Raw genomic sequence first — 14200 nt, 5'->3', positions numbered from 1 at the left:
CTTGAATAAATCTTCAGGAGAGAAAAAAAACGTAAAAACAAACCAGCATATTGTTTTTCTGTACTCCAATGCAAGTATAGGTAGGTGGATATATATCCATGACCCGAAAAAAAACACCAGGGCATACGGTTAATACCACTGACTTCTGTACAAGTGTTCAGCGGAAATTGAAGTCGTTCATCATCCCTTCGTTCATTCCAGCTTCTTCACTATCCACGTCGCGATGCCGCCAACGCCACCTCTCCTTGATCATTCTCTCGTGGCTGCAGTCAAACCTTAATATTGCCTCATTTGGGTGCATTAACTATTAAACACTATTACACACACATTTATTCACATACACACATGCACAGAAAAGAGAGCAGAGTAGGATCTGAACACTATTTAATTTGATACATTCTACATAACAGGGAACTGCGGTTCAGGGTGAATAGTCGAGTTATGTATATCGAGTTATTATCTCCCCGACATTCATCTTCCTTTTTTTTCTCACTTTTTCTTCGTTTTAATCCACGCAATGTCTTCCCTCGTATACAAACAGAAAGAGTGAGATAACTAATATACATATTCGACAAAACAAACGTATATTATAATTAAAAGCGATAAAAGCGATTTTTTTAACATGTTTACGGCCAATGGTTAGTTATAATTCATTATTTAGAAATCACAGTTACACGGGGAGAGAAAATGAGTACTTATACCAATCACTTGTTCATAATAATATCATTAAATTTGGTAAACCATTATGGTAATTAATTATAAATTATCGACGGAAAACTCACTCCATAGTGGAATATGTTAGAGATTCATGAGTTATGAAACGATACAATGTTTTTGATAATAATTCTGGAAGAAAAGATTTTTTGTACTAATTTTTAATTTTTCGTCGAAAAAAGTAAACTCATAAGATGTCAGATGTTTTGAAATGTATGTTGGAGTATTTCCTATTTAGTTTGTATATAAACGCACCTCTATACTATATAATTTAATATAGATGGTAAGATTTCGTTTTTTTATGAACTATTTGCCGACTAAAATTAATTGAACATTTTATACGAACCTCGGAGCGAACAATGAAAGTCAAACGCTACTGTTTAAACTGAGCAGCTGTAATTCTGCGATAAACGCTAAAGCACCGTCAACATGATGACCGACTAGTAGAAAACCGAGTCTGCTGATTATGATAACGGTCCAAGAACGTCGTCGTAAAGGATTGTCGTAAAATAACTATTCAAACTCATTGAAGCATCTAACTTGGTCGTCTATATACTGTATATATATTCGTTGATATCACAATAGGTTTACACAGACTCCGATTCATTTGTATCTCTACTAACCGGTAATGCGATGAAACGTCGTATGATAATATTTAAAATGCAATAAAACACGACATTAATATAAATGTCATCAATAACTCTATTTTTAACTCTAATACCATAATTTTTACAATTTCGTGTTCGAATGTATACTAAAATTGTATACTAATACAAAAAAATTGTTGACATCGAAACTGATGAGTATAGAATTTATAATATTGACAATCATCTAATATTCAAGATGTAAACATTTAATTACGTTAATTGTTTTGTATTTGAAGCTTAATTGTCTAGTATATATAAACATTCATCGTGAAGTTGACGTAGAAGTTGAATTTGATAAGATTATTAAAAAATTGGCAAAAAAAACCGTCATACTGACTTTATTTTATAACTATGTATAGTATATTTATTTTATGATTATACTAAACTATTATATTTCTTTCATAATATTTTTTTTATTTTATATATTATATTATTGCAACATAGTGGAATGGTAATAAATTCATGTATATTATGACACCCCCTCCAACCTTAAAAAAATCCTGTGTACACCACAGAATACATACAATATACGACGATAAGACAAAAAGTGAGAAGATGAATATAAATATATATATATATATGAAAATGTCAAAGGTATTGCCTAATATCTCGCTTTCAAATCTCGTAGATGAGTAGAAATGAAAATATACATCATATTATCTTTAAAAAGAAAAAAAACATTCTAGGGCCAACGAATTACTATTTTATACAATGTGATATAGCTTTTTTCAGTACGTTTGTTAATATAATACAATAAACGTTTTTCTTTTTTATGTCTGATGGGAATCATTATGGAAAAAATCTATTGAGCAATAATCCAACGAGAGGACTTTACAGTACTATGTGACACCGCCTTAACATCATATATCAGTACGACATACGCATTAAAAGCGACAGTGTTTGAATTCAATACTGAAGATACGTATAAATGTTTGACGCGTGGTCCCAACGGGAAAAGAACAGATTGCCGACCACTACCGTTAAATGGAGCGAAAGAAAAACTGATCAAAGAAATATACGAACCGCTACTGGTTCCATCATGATAAGATGGGTTTTACATTTAAAAATGTACTATTTCTTTGGTGGATAACCTTTTAGTCGGTTGCACGGAAATTGGAAACATTTTCCATTTTTATTTTCCTAGAGGACGAAATACTTGCAGGTACATTTGCAACAGTAGCACTGCTGAGTATGTCTTGAAACTGTAAACTCGTACATAGTGAGAGTAACGCAACCTCGATAACAATATGAATAGTCCAGTGCATACAATGAAGTTTAAACTACGGACCTGATAAATGTATTAAGATCTTATTATAATCGATACAAAACTATCGATAAAAACATCACGTGTAGTAAAAAATATTTAGCTTGTAGCAAAACTATTGTAGAGTACCTAGAACGTTGAAATCGTTCATTGAATTTTCGTGTTTATTTATTTTTATTTTTTTTTTTTTTTTTACTTCATTATAATTAAATAAAGTAATCAAAATAATAAATGTAAAAAAACATTAAATCAATTCACTGTCACGCATATATTTTGTTGATAATAAACATCAATTTCTTCTTTAATAATTCCAGTTGGATTCGATTTTATAAAGCACTGATATTTTAATTATTTTAAAATGGTTATCACTGATGACTAGGACATGTGGTGTACGAAAAATGTGAAAATTGGCTGATAACAGATAATGAAAATTTCGGCGATGAGATGGCAGTGGCGGACAACGGTACCACACGAATTGCTTCGCATTATTTATTCACTATGTAATCGACTCGGGTTGGCCCATCTTAGTTTTCCATTAAGGTCAATATTACCCCCGCGGGAAAGGGGATACTCTCTACTACTACGAATACAACTACTATCCAGCCGATGGTGTCTGTTATTTTTTCCCTTAATATTTTCCTTTTATACATTTTTTAATGCCATGCAAATTTGGGGCAAATACCCTTTTCCGAAGTGAGGCGTTTGCAAGGCGTGTTAATAAAAGATAAAGGGGTCATTGCGGCAGTATTTGGGTACAGATTTCTGTGTGATGGGCTGGAGGTGAACGAAGTGTGGAACGGACAAGGGGTCCGTGTTCATAGTATTATGCAAAAACGACCAACCACCGTTTTCATATTAATGATAATAAAACTTTGGCCTGTTGATAACGATAATAATAACCATAAATATTCAGCGATGACAGAACATAGGATATGGTATACAAGTATGTTCTTTCTCTGTATCTAAATCTCTTATTTCTCTTTTGTCTATCCCAAATCAATTTCAATAGGTTTGCGCTAAATGTGTGTTTGTAAAGTATTCTGTTTAGTTTGTACACATTCATCTAACTTACACGGTTTAGTATTAAGCAATGACGACAAAATGTGTAAACACTGTTAGTTAATTAAAACTACAATATAAAGTAATAACAATTACTCAATAATGACAGTGTGACTTGATACCAAAAAAATTATTGCACTATACAAGTGTTAGCTTTGTTTTTGAATTGTTTATTTATGTATATACGTAAGGTTTGATCGACATATATGAGAGTTTATGCAAATTCAAACATATTATGTTTAATAAAAAATAAATGAAACATAGACAAATATTTGTATAAATATGAAATATATGCAGAATACGTGTAGCAAAACTACTTAATAGCAAATACATTTAATGAATTATTCGAGTTTATATGTTTTGTATACCTTCAACCCAAAAATTTCGTTGAAACATTCAAAGTGAAATTAAGAAACCAAGCAAAGGCAATCGGGTTATTTACTGAAATTGTTTTCGGTCCAATCGGGATTCTAGGGTACAGTAATTGATACACTACAACCGTATCAACTTTCGACCCAAGAGGCGGGCGAATTGCGCGTGTTTAATGTTTGTACAAGACTTTGGTCGAATTACTGGTAAATTATTGAGAGGCGATAATTAACGAGAACAGGTTGTTGTTGATGTTTGCCAGATATTGGGATTACGCCACTATACCTCTTCCGTCATCATAGCACCGCTACATCCTAAACGTAGTTGCAACTACGCTGATCTGTTATTTTAGCTTAGATTTTTGTTCACCGAAAGTCCATATAAGATGTCCATCAATAATTTTTTTTAATTTCTTGAATTTGTAAATATCTTACAATTAAATTGATAGTAACTAGAAATTTATGATTTTGTCGAAAAATAACTAGCGTACATGAATAATTATTTTATGATTCATAATAATTATGAAATAACAATATTTATAAATATTATTAATAGTATTAATAACAATTATTGTTCATAACTAGTCATTTATTGATAAACGAATATGTTCATTAATTATAAAAAAATTAATTTCGATGCATGTCATTCTGACACTTTAAATATAATGCATGTGGGACTTAAGCGAAATTAAATACTCAAGGAAAGAAAATACAAAATAATAACTTAAATAATTGAACCTTTAAGAATGTTTATCATGTTTAATTCGTTTAAATGAAAATGTTATCTGATAAATCCACTTGGTATAATTTAAAATTTTTCTCTTCAATTCTGTGACTAATATAATAATTTAATTATAAAGTACACGATTAATAACATTTGCTACAACTATATCACCAGTAACGTAACATTATGTTGTACATATAATAGAGCATTGTGAGATTATATTATTTCTACACGTCTTATTTTTGTTTTTGGCTAAACCAAATATATTATTTATGATGGTAAAATCGATTTAAAAGTTCATAAAACAAAAGTATATTTATATATATATATATCCTTTCGTAAATTTAATATTGCCATAAATCATATCCTGAACTCAATTATTTGAATACCCAGGACCCTAACTAATATAATTTAAACTAAAAACATTTAGGGTGATGTTTATCAAACATGTAGTAATATTACAAGCATAACAAAAATAACGTTTCTAAAAACAGTGTTCGCGATATTGGTTGGTGATGAAAATGTAACTTTTAATTTTGTGTGTACACGTCTAAAAATTATTGTCATTAAAACAAACCGGTCGATTTCGTTTGCATCATACGCTTAAAATCCGATAACACGAGACGAACGAATAAATAATATTGAACTTTATACACAACGTTGGAGATATTTTTAAAAGTTGTTTACCGTAGGTACTGTTAAAAATACCGTTGGAAACATCAATTACTACCGTTAGGAAACAACACGAATATTATTATTTTTTACACCATTTTTCCGTTTACCTTGTGTCCCGCTAGTTTTGAAAACGATAAAGCAGGCGGGGAATGAGCAAACATATTTTAAGATGCTCGACGGATTTCAGGAGATAAAATGTAAAATACATTTTAACGAGTGAGTAACGAAATGTTTTATTCTTCTCTCGCTCAAGAAAATAATAAAATAAATAAAACCGTTATTGAGGTTCGGTAGTCGAGTTCATTTCAAACGCACGGACGGACTTAATCCATATGCACAAATAATAACGTTTGAAAACCTTCTCGTCCATGCGATTCATGTACGAATATACATACGTGTGACATTATTGTCGATCGCGTCGTCTCTTCGTCGAGTGTCGCACATGCACGTGCACAATAAAATTATAATAATAATAATACATGTACATATCTACAACTGTCGCGCCGAAGATATAATAATAATAACAATAATAACATTTTTCCGAAAACGAATATCGGGACGGTGGAAATGGATCTGAACGACTGCTTTTCGTAATAACAATAATAATACGCGTTCGTTCTCCGCACATCGTACGAGCCACTAGCAGTTTCGCCTCGTGTGCAATAGCGGATCATCTCGCGTGCAAAGGAAAAAAAAACCGACTACTACTGCCGGGCACACGTATGCGTAATAAATATTGCGCGCGCACGTGATCGCGTACGAGCGGAAACGGAACGCGGACGGGGTCGCAGCGACGTCCGCGGGCCGACGAAAGAAAATAAAATCATAATCTCCGCCGCACGGACGACGTATCGCGTACGTCCCCCCGGCGTGTCGTAATCTGACGATTTCGCGTCGCGCACAGAAACGTGCTCGGAAACACATTTTTCCGCCGGTGGGGCTCAACGTTTTTTACCACCGCCTGTTCCAAATATTGCGTTTACTTTGCAAGACAACAGTTCGGTAATGATTAGTCTTACAACACCGGTTGACTGTATTGACTAACCCTGGCAGAATGAATATGATACTAAACGCTGAAATCGTACACGAATATCGAGCAATACTTTCTTTCTATACCCGTTAGAATTTTTGGTGTGAGGGAGATTGAAGACATCCCCCCTGGCCATGCCTCTGTATTATGCTGTAGAAGATACAAGTCCTTGTTCACGCAATTAAGTAAATATCAAAGTCAGAGGCAGATTTATAATGGGAGGGGGCGACGTGGTGATCGACCCCTTATGCTTTTTCTTCATCACGGATTTATTTAATATTTTTAATATTAGTATACAGTCATACAGATGTACGTAATAAATATTTATAAATGTTTACTAACGAATATTATGTATATCATTGTATGGGTAGCATATATCATGATAATAAATAAAGATATAGTATGTGATATAATATAATAATAGTAATAATATTCATATTCAACCCCCCCCTCATCCAACACAAACTTTGGATGTGTCACGAGTTGTGACTGTTGTTAGATTTATTTTTCAGAGAGTACCGTTGCAGAAAGCTTCACGTTCCGTTCACGGACCGTCATTGCCGCTATTTTCATATCATTGATGTACCAGACGTGTAGCCACGATTCGCAAGTTTTTTCACCGAATTAAGTGCCGATCTTAAACGTCCGAAAAGAAAGTACCATCGCTAATTCTGATTGGCTGATTGATCATTAATGTTTCGACGTTATATTGTAGAAAGCTGACACTCAAATAAGAATAAATAGCTATCTTATAGTACTATTCTTGCGACGTAAAAGGATTTATTGGTGCGTGAAGACTTGCGACGCCTTGTAGATGGTACTAGGATAGAGAATAATTGAAACGTTTAATAGAGAATTTTATGTTAAACGGTTGTACTGGTTGAGATTGCAATAAAATTCTCTCGGCAATAATGTGTGTGTACTCGTTTTTATAAGAATTTTAATAATATGTATTCTGAAATACCTCTGACTCACCCTGTGTTTGATTGAATTTGAGTACGAAAAAATCGAATTTTAAACGGACTGCAGTCTTATTGCGGAGAGTCTAGTTTTTCGGCAAAATAACAACTTCTCCAAATGGCTTAGGACACGATTTGTTACGTATAATATGATTTAAGGAAACGCATTTGTAATTTCACAACAAGATAACACGAACATGTGAACATACTATCCGGGTCAAACGGCGTTTTGTCACGAAGGATTTTGGTAAAAGATTATATTTGAATTATCGAACATTCTCGACGTGTTGAATCGTTTCGTGGTAGATTATCCAATAATTTACGTTTAACCCTTGATCATAATAGTGTTTTTACAAATGCGATATTAATGCGGCAGGGCACGTTCAAGTAAGTTTATTTTTTTCCATACCGAAGTTTGATCGAATGGAGTCAATAACATACGACGACTAAAAAATATATAGGTACGTCAAAAAATTATGACGTCATAGTTTTATACATTTTTGGGATACACTAAAATTATAATTACCAAGAATAACATTTATTGTTCTAAGAGTATTTTCCAATGTCAGTTGTTTTATAATTTTTAACTTTGTTTAACTGTTGGTAGTATTTAATAGTTGAATACTTTTAATTCAGCATTTTATCTAACACTTTTATAGAATTCCCTCTGTTCATAAAATACTTTTTATACAAATCCAATTCAACGAATGAATCATTTTAAAATTAAATATAATATAATATTTTGTCGTGATAACAGACCCATTCAACTAGTATAATTTTTAATGTTACACGAATAACATTTATTACATTTTGTTGGTCATTTTAATGAAGTGATGAAATGGGAAAGTGAGTCTTTAGGAATTTAAATAGCAGAAGAACGGAATATTTCATTAAAATATCGACTCGCTTTAAATTATTCCAAAATATGGAAATTCACTCTCGTACGTTTTCACTAAGACCGTGCGAAATCGACTTAGCATGCAAACCATGTAATAGTATTTAATGTTCTTTCTCTGTTTAACAAAATGCTTCGTATCACACAAAAATATAAAGTAAAAATGTACACTAGTAATTCGAATAAAAAGTCAGAACAAATGTTATATAATCGAGGACAAAGGAATTCGTATTAGATCAAAAGTCTCACGATAGCATAAACAATTTATTGTTGTCCTCGTACCGTATAAACGGTTTGCCCGCAAGAAAGCAATTAATCTTCGTAGGTATTAATATGAATATTATATTTGTTAGACACCAACGTACACAACATAGCCGAATGTTAATCGACGAAACCGATGTGTCCGTACACGCTATTCATATGTACACGCACGTATACACCAAGTACGGAGGGCTTACCAAAGCGTCATGGGCACGGTGGAACAGCGTGAGTTATTTGAGTCCATACACGATGTTTAATAACCATAAAAACCCTAAAGGGACAATCGCCAAGTCGCGGTCCTATCCAGCTGTGTCGTCACTAATGGTCAAACGGTATTATTGCCCCTTTGGAGTAGAGGTTGTCATCGCAGAACGCATAATTATTTCAGAACGAATTTCATTAAATCGCTACTAGTATCCGAGAAAAATTCCACACATATATTTTACCATCAGTAATAAATTAATTGTTGTTCCGTTGATTTGCAATCACGAGACCGCGGGAATTCTACGCCGTAACATTTTCTGATTGTTTTTCGTGTGTATAACACCGAGAAGAAGAAAAAAACAATCTGGCTCATTATTGCATTTTTTATGTATTCGCAGTATTTGTAAAATGCGAAAAATGTAGAAATATTTTCTAGTCGTTTTAAACACGCTACATCGTTGAAGACGACACACGTGAGAAGCAAGAATTATCTGTCACACAAGACATAACGAGTATGTTATTATGATAGGCAGGCCATATTTTTTCGAGACATACGGCATGGTATTTATGTTTGTTCACCTCACCGTGAGTTCATATTCTACTATCTTAACAAGCGTGTTATCGAGAAACTAATGGGGTCTATTATAGGCGATCAAATCGAAAAAATCCTCAACGTATTTGAACTCTCCGATTTCTCTCGAAAAAAACGCTCGAAGTATTTATAGTGTACATATATTTTTTAGGAACGTTTGTTTTTTTATTCATCGGAAAAATAAAATCTACTAACACTTTCTGTACATTCAGTCATCGGGAGAAACTTACTTATATTTTGGTATAGATTAGTTCGTCTGCTAGGAGTAGAAGAAGTTAATAGCGGTACATCACCATTTACTAACTGTAGTTCAAACATTTTTCGTTTTTAACAGCGGAGGAAAAAGGATATCCCACGATAATCGGGTCAAAAAAAAAGAAAGAAAAGAGTGCACAAATAAGGGACGTAAAAGACGCGAATTCATTAAGCGTTTCGCGATTAACCAAGGTTCGAACTCGGAATACCACATATATGCAAACAAAAATAACCTAGTGCAGCCGAATGAGATTACTCGAGAGCGTCGACGCGATTTGACTACGCGCTTTCACGCACACGATTTCTTGACGCTTCGTTGGGGGCAAAATTTGGACAAACGCACAGATGCCGACATGTGTACACTCGAATATATTTATATATCTTCACGCCATTGTTCTCTGCTTCCACTCAAAACTTTAACACAATTTAGTGCGATGAAATGGTAATAAAGTTTTTTCGCGTCGGCTGCCGATGCACTCGCGAGTGTAAAAAACATTACGTATACGTATACATTCATCGTACGCGGGTGTGCGTACACTTTCATATATACCTACATGAAATAGCTTACGGGTCTAAAGTTCTACAGAGAGAAAAAAAAAGAAAAAGTTCCGGATCAAGTGCTGGGCTTCGGGGGAAAATCGGTTTGTTTACGCAACCTCTATTTTCTATAAAAAAAAAATCTTAGACCATTCGACTCAACCAACTTTTTCAATTTCGAACTAAACCATTTCCGCGCGCGTGCGCGTCATCGCCCACTATACACACCGGAATCATTCCTGTGCGCGTATGTCTATACCTCCCGTCTATACTTTCACCACTATACCGATTATTTATTAGCCGAATGCCCCGGAATGGCTGTCTCATGGCAAATGTAACGCGAGCGCGCACGTTTAATGAGTAATTTTGAATTTCGTTTTAATCCTCCCGGCGCCGAGTAAACGTTATACATATATATATTGCATGAGAAAGGTGGCAAAATAATACACAACAAGTCGACGTCAGACCAATACTTCCGCCATCGCTTATAATGAGTATGAACTATGCCGTATCCCGATAGCAAATATTAATCCTTTTCTGCCTAATCACGCGCGTTTTCAACTAGGACGTACCATTATAATACCTCAATACTACAGTTTCCATCGTTCAATCGACTCAAGACCGTTGTAACACATGAAAAAAATTATTTTTTATTTTCTAATTTCTACCAACGAGATATTTCTTACATGTTTAAACTTTAATGTATTGCACGAAATAAAAAAAAAAAAATTGATAACCTATGGAAAAATTTATTAAATTAAAATAATTATTACAAAATACGTATCTCAAGTGCTGAACTAAGTGTATGGTTTTATTTGATTTTCCTATTAGTTGCTAACATTTTTTTTTTTTTTTAGTACCTAATTAATCATTGCACAAGTCACGTTTTAATATTGGTTTTTGTCTTATTTATGATTATGATGAAAAATTAGAAATACAATTATTATAAATATAGTATATTAGTTAACACTACTCATTCATTGTTTTATTTTTAAATTAGTTGATAAATATTCAACATGTTATGGAGAGGTATTATCGGAAGATGTTCGAAAATTATATTATGTACATCCAGTGACGTATTTGCAAACAATATTTTCGGGTGAAGAGGGGGGTTTCGTCATACATTTTTTTTTATAAATCAGTATAAAATAGTTAAAATTAAATTTTTATCTGTTATTTTCCTACTGAAAAATGTAATTTCATTAGTTATAAACTATATGATAAATAATTGCCAATTCGTCAATAACTCCATCGGTAGTAATATTGAAATCTGAACGAATCGATAACATAGCAAAATCATTTTCTAAAATAAAATGTGATCTTAATTTAATAGGAATAGCCCACAATTAGTAGACAAAAAGTTTCTACAAACTATAGGATACAGCAATAGGCCTTAGTCTGTGAAGCGTTTAATGTATTTCGATTAGCACACTCAAAAACAACAATATTATCATACCCGAGTCTTATTAGTTTTTATAAAATATTATTTATAATATTAATCACAATTATAAATTTTAAATTATTTCCTCTATTCGAATTTAAAAAATTAATAAACTTCAAACTGATTGAAATTTAAAAATTTGAGGTCTGTAAATTCTCTGAGGAAGGGTTAAAACCCCCATCACCCCCTTCTATAAATACGCCATTATGTACACCAAAACACATGCATGACTTTTATTGATACAGTAATAAATAGTTTCAATAATTATTTGTAAGTGATTTTTAATAATAATATATTTTTTTGAGTTCTTAAAAACTATAAAAAAAATATTGCATTCACATTAATATGCAAAATACTGTAAAAATTCCGTTCTAGATATAATATTAAAAACTTATATTAAATATATTAAATATTAAATACTTATGGTATACAATACGTAAATAATTTGAAAAAACATAAAACCGTAATATTATTTTAGTTTAGTCTTTCGGTATCTGATTGTAACTATATAATAAGATGTGATTCAAAGTTACCATATTGTAAATTACAACGAATAAATGGGTGAAAAATTTTAGTGTTATTCAAGTACTAAACCTTTTTATGACGTTGGTTGTGTTTACGTGATTTTAGATTAAGAAATTTTTTGTTCTTTATTTTGAAACAATAGAAACGCTACTTCCAGTAAAAGTAATTTTATAAAAACTTTTCTCTCGAATCTCAATATAAAATAATACAATTTTGAATTAATATTAAAACTTTTGATTTTATAATCATGTCAAATAATCAAATGGTATTTTATATCAGATTTATAAAATATTTATTTTAGGTTTTCAAATTTGATTAGATTTTATGACCTTTTTTTTCAAATAAATTATAAATGGTGTAACTTTTAATACGCAGACACATCAAATCATCAGTTTATTTAATAATAATTATGCTTTGAGCATTATTAATTTTTTAGCGTTTAAAAGCCAAATTAGAATCTGTAAACAAAGCAAATTTAATATTTGTAAAATATTAAAATAACATAAGAAACGTATTAAGAAAGAAACTCATTGATTACCACTCCTCTTTTGCTAATTTAATAGATCTTTACACCATTTTCGTTTTAATCTCTTTGGACTATGGGAGGATGACAATGGACTTATGGGATATTAGAGTATTGCTTTGTGTGCTTACATTTTGGTTGAAACGTTTGTATAATGAAGCATCAATTCGGTGTTAGTACTTATTTTTAAATCCTTGTGCTAGGAAACGTTTGAAACGTACCACAAGGCTTTAGTTAGTAGCCATAACGCAACTGATTGGAATGCCTGAATTGGCCTAATGTTTTAGGGCTTGACAGAAACACAAATTGTGATTCCATAAGACGAAATTGGTTTTATGATTGGTTTATATATAAGTAGTTTGTTTTGAAGTAGTATTTTGGAGTTGAGGAGGGAGTGGATAAATTCACTGATTTTTGTTTTTTCTTCTAATTAGGGACTCCGGGTTAGTCTTTTATCTGAGTATTATGCATAAACATTTTATTTTAATTTGAACAGGGATCGGATGATGTCCATAATTTATTAGGAACACTATCGAGGAGATATCTTTATGAAGAAATGAACTTGCATGGATTTTTCAGTATTTTTTTAATTACCCATTTTATAGCTTGAAGTGCTTTCGAGGTTTGTTTGGGATTTAGCCTAGAAGTGAGAATAACAGGGTCATTAGTGTATAAATCAAGAATAGTGTTAATATATTGAGGTATATCTACCAGAAAAATATTCTATATATTTGGGAATAAGTTGTTGCTTTGTGAGACTCCAGCATGTATTGAGTGAGTAGACGAGAAATTGTTATCCATTCGTACGACTAATGATCGATTTTTTAGATATAATTTTAAAATAAGATAATAAGCAGACATGAAGAGTTTTTATTTATGTAGTAAGTTTTTGTGTCAAAAATAGTATCTATTATATAATAATAATCTATATTTATATATCATACTTAATAATAAAATGCATGCAGGAAAACTAAATATTTTATTAAAGAAATCATAATAAATTGTTTTAAATTTTTCGCTCTATTTTATGAAATATTTCAACGAAATGGTTGTAGAAGTCTACTAACTAATATCCTGGCTATATTTCATTTCATGTTTTTCAATTAGGATATTTGAAAGTCTGTAAACTTTATCGTTTTTCATATTAGTTTTCTAACTAACAACAAATTAGCTATAAAATATTTTACATGTTCGTTCTATTTTCGACGTCGGAATCAAAGGATATAATTCATTTCTTTTTAATTAGTTAAATATCTCAATTATGGAAATGAAACTGAAACTCCTAAAATATCGGAATTGTTAGTTATTGGATTAGTTTGATAAACTTCCTTCGGGAATTTGTAATCATGACAGGAGTTCTCTAATATCTTTCAAAAGTTAGAATTGTCTATGTCTGTGTTCAAGTTCTTAAGTGGTAAACTTTTCCAAGCATCTATCAAAAGTTTAGATTTAAGAACCCTAAAATTGAATTAATTTTTTTTTTTTTTTTTTTTGTTCAATATACATTTGTAATTGAGTTACAGTTCT

The 14200-nt window shown here is 31.7% G+C and overlaps 1 protein-coding gene across 1 annotated transcript in view; it reads right to left on the bottom strand.

Moving 5' to 3' along the window:
- LOC112684690 (transmembrane and TPR repeat-containing protein CG4341-like) overlaps nt 1–14200 on the bottom strand; it is a 311792-nt gene that overhangs the window by 209635 nt on the left and 87957 nt on the right. The window lies entirely within an intron of this gene.

Source organism: Sipha flava, unplaced genomic scaffold (genome assembly GCF_003268045.1).
Source record: "Sipha flava isolate LNK unplaced genomic scaffold, YSA_version1 255_pilon_pilon, whole genome shotgun sequence".
Taxonomy (NCBI): Eukaryota; Metazoa; Arthropoda; class Insecta; order Hemiptera; family Aphididae; genus Sipha; species Sipha flava.
This window is presented reverse-complemented; position numbering and strand designations above follow the sequence as displayed.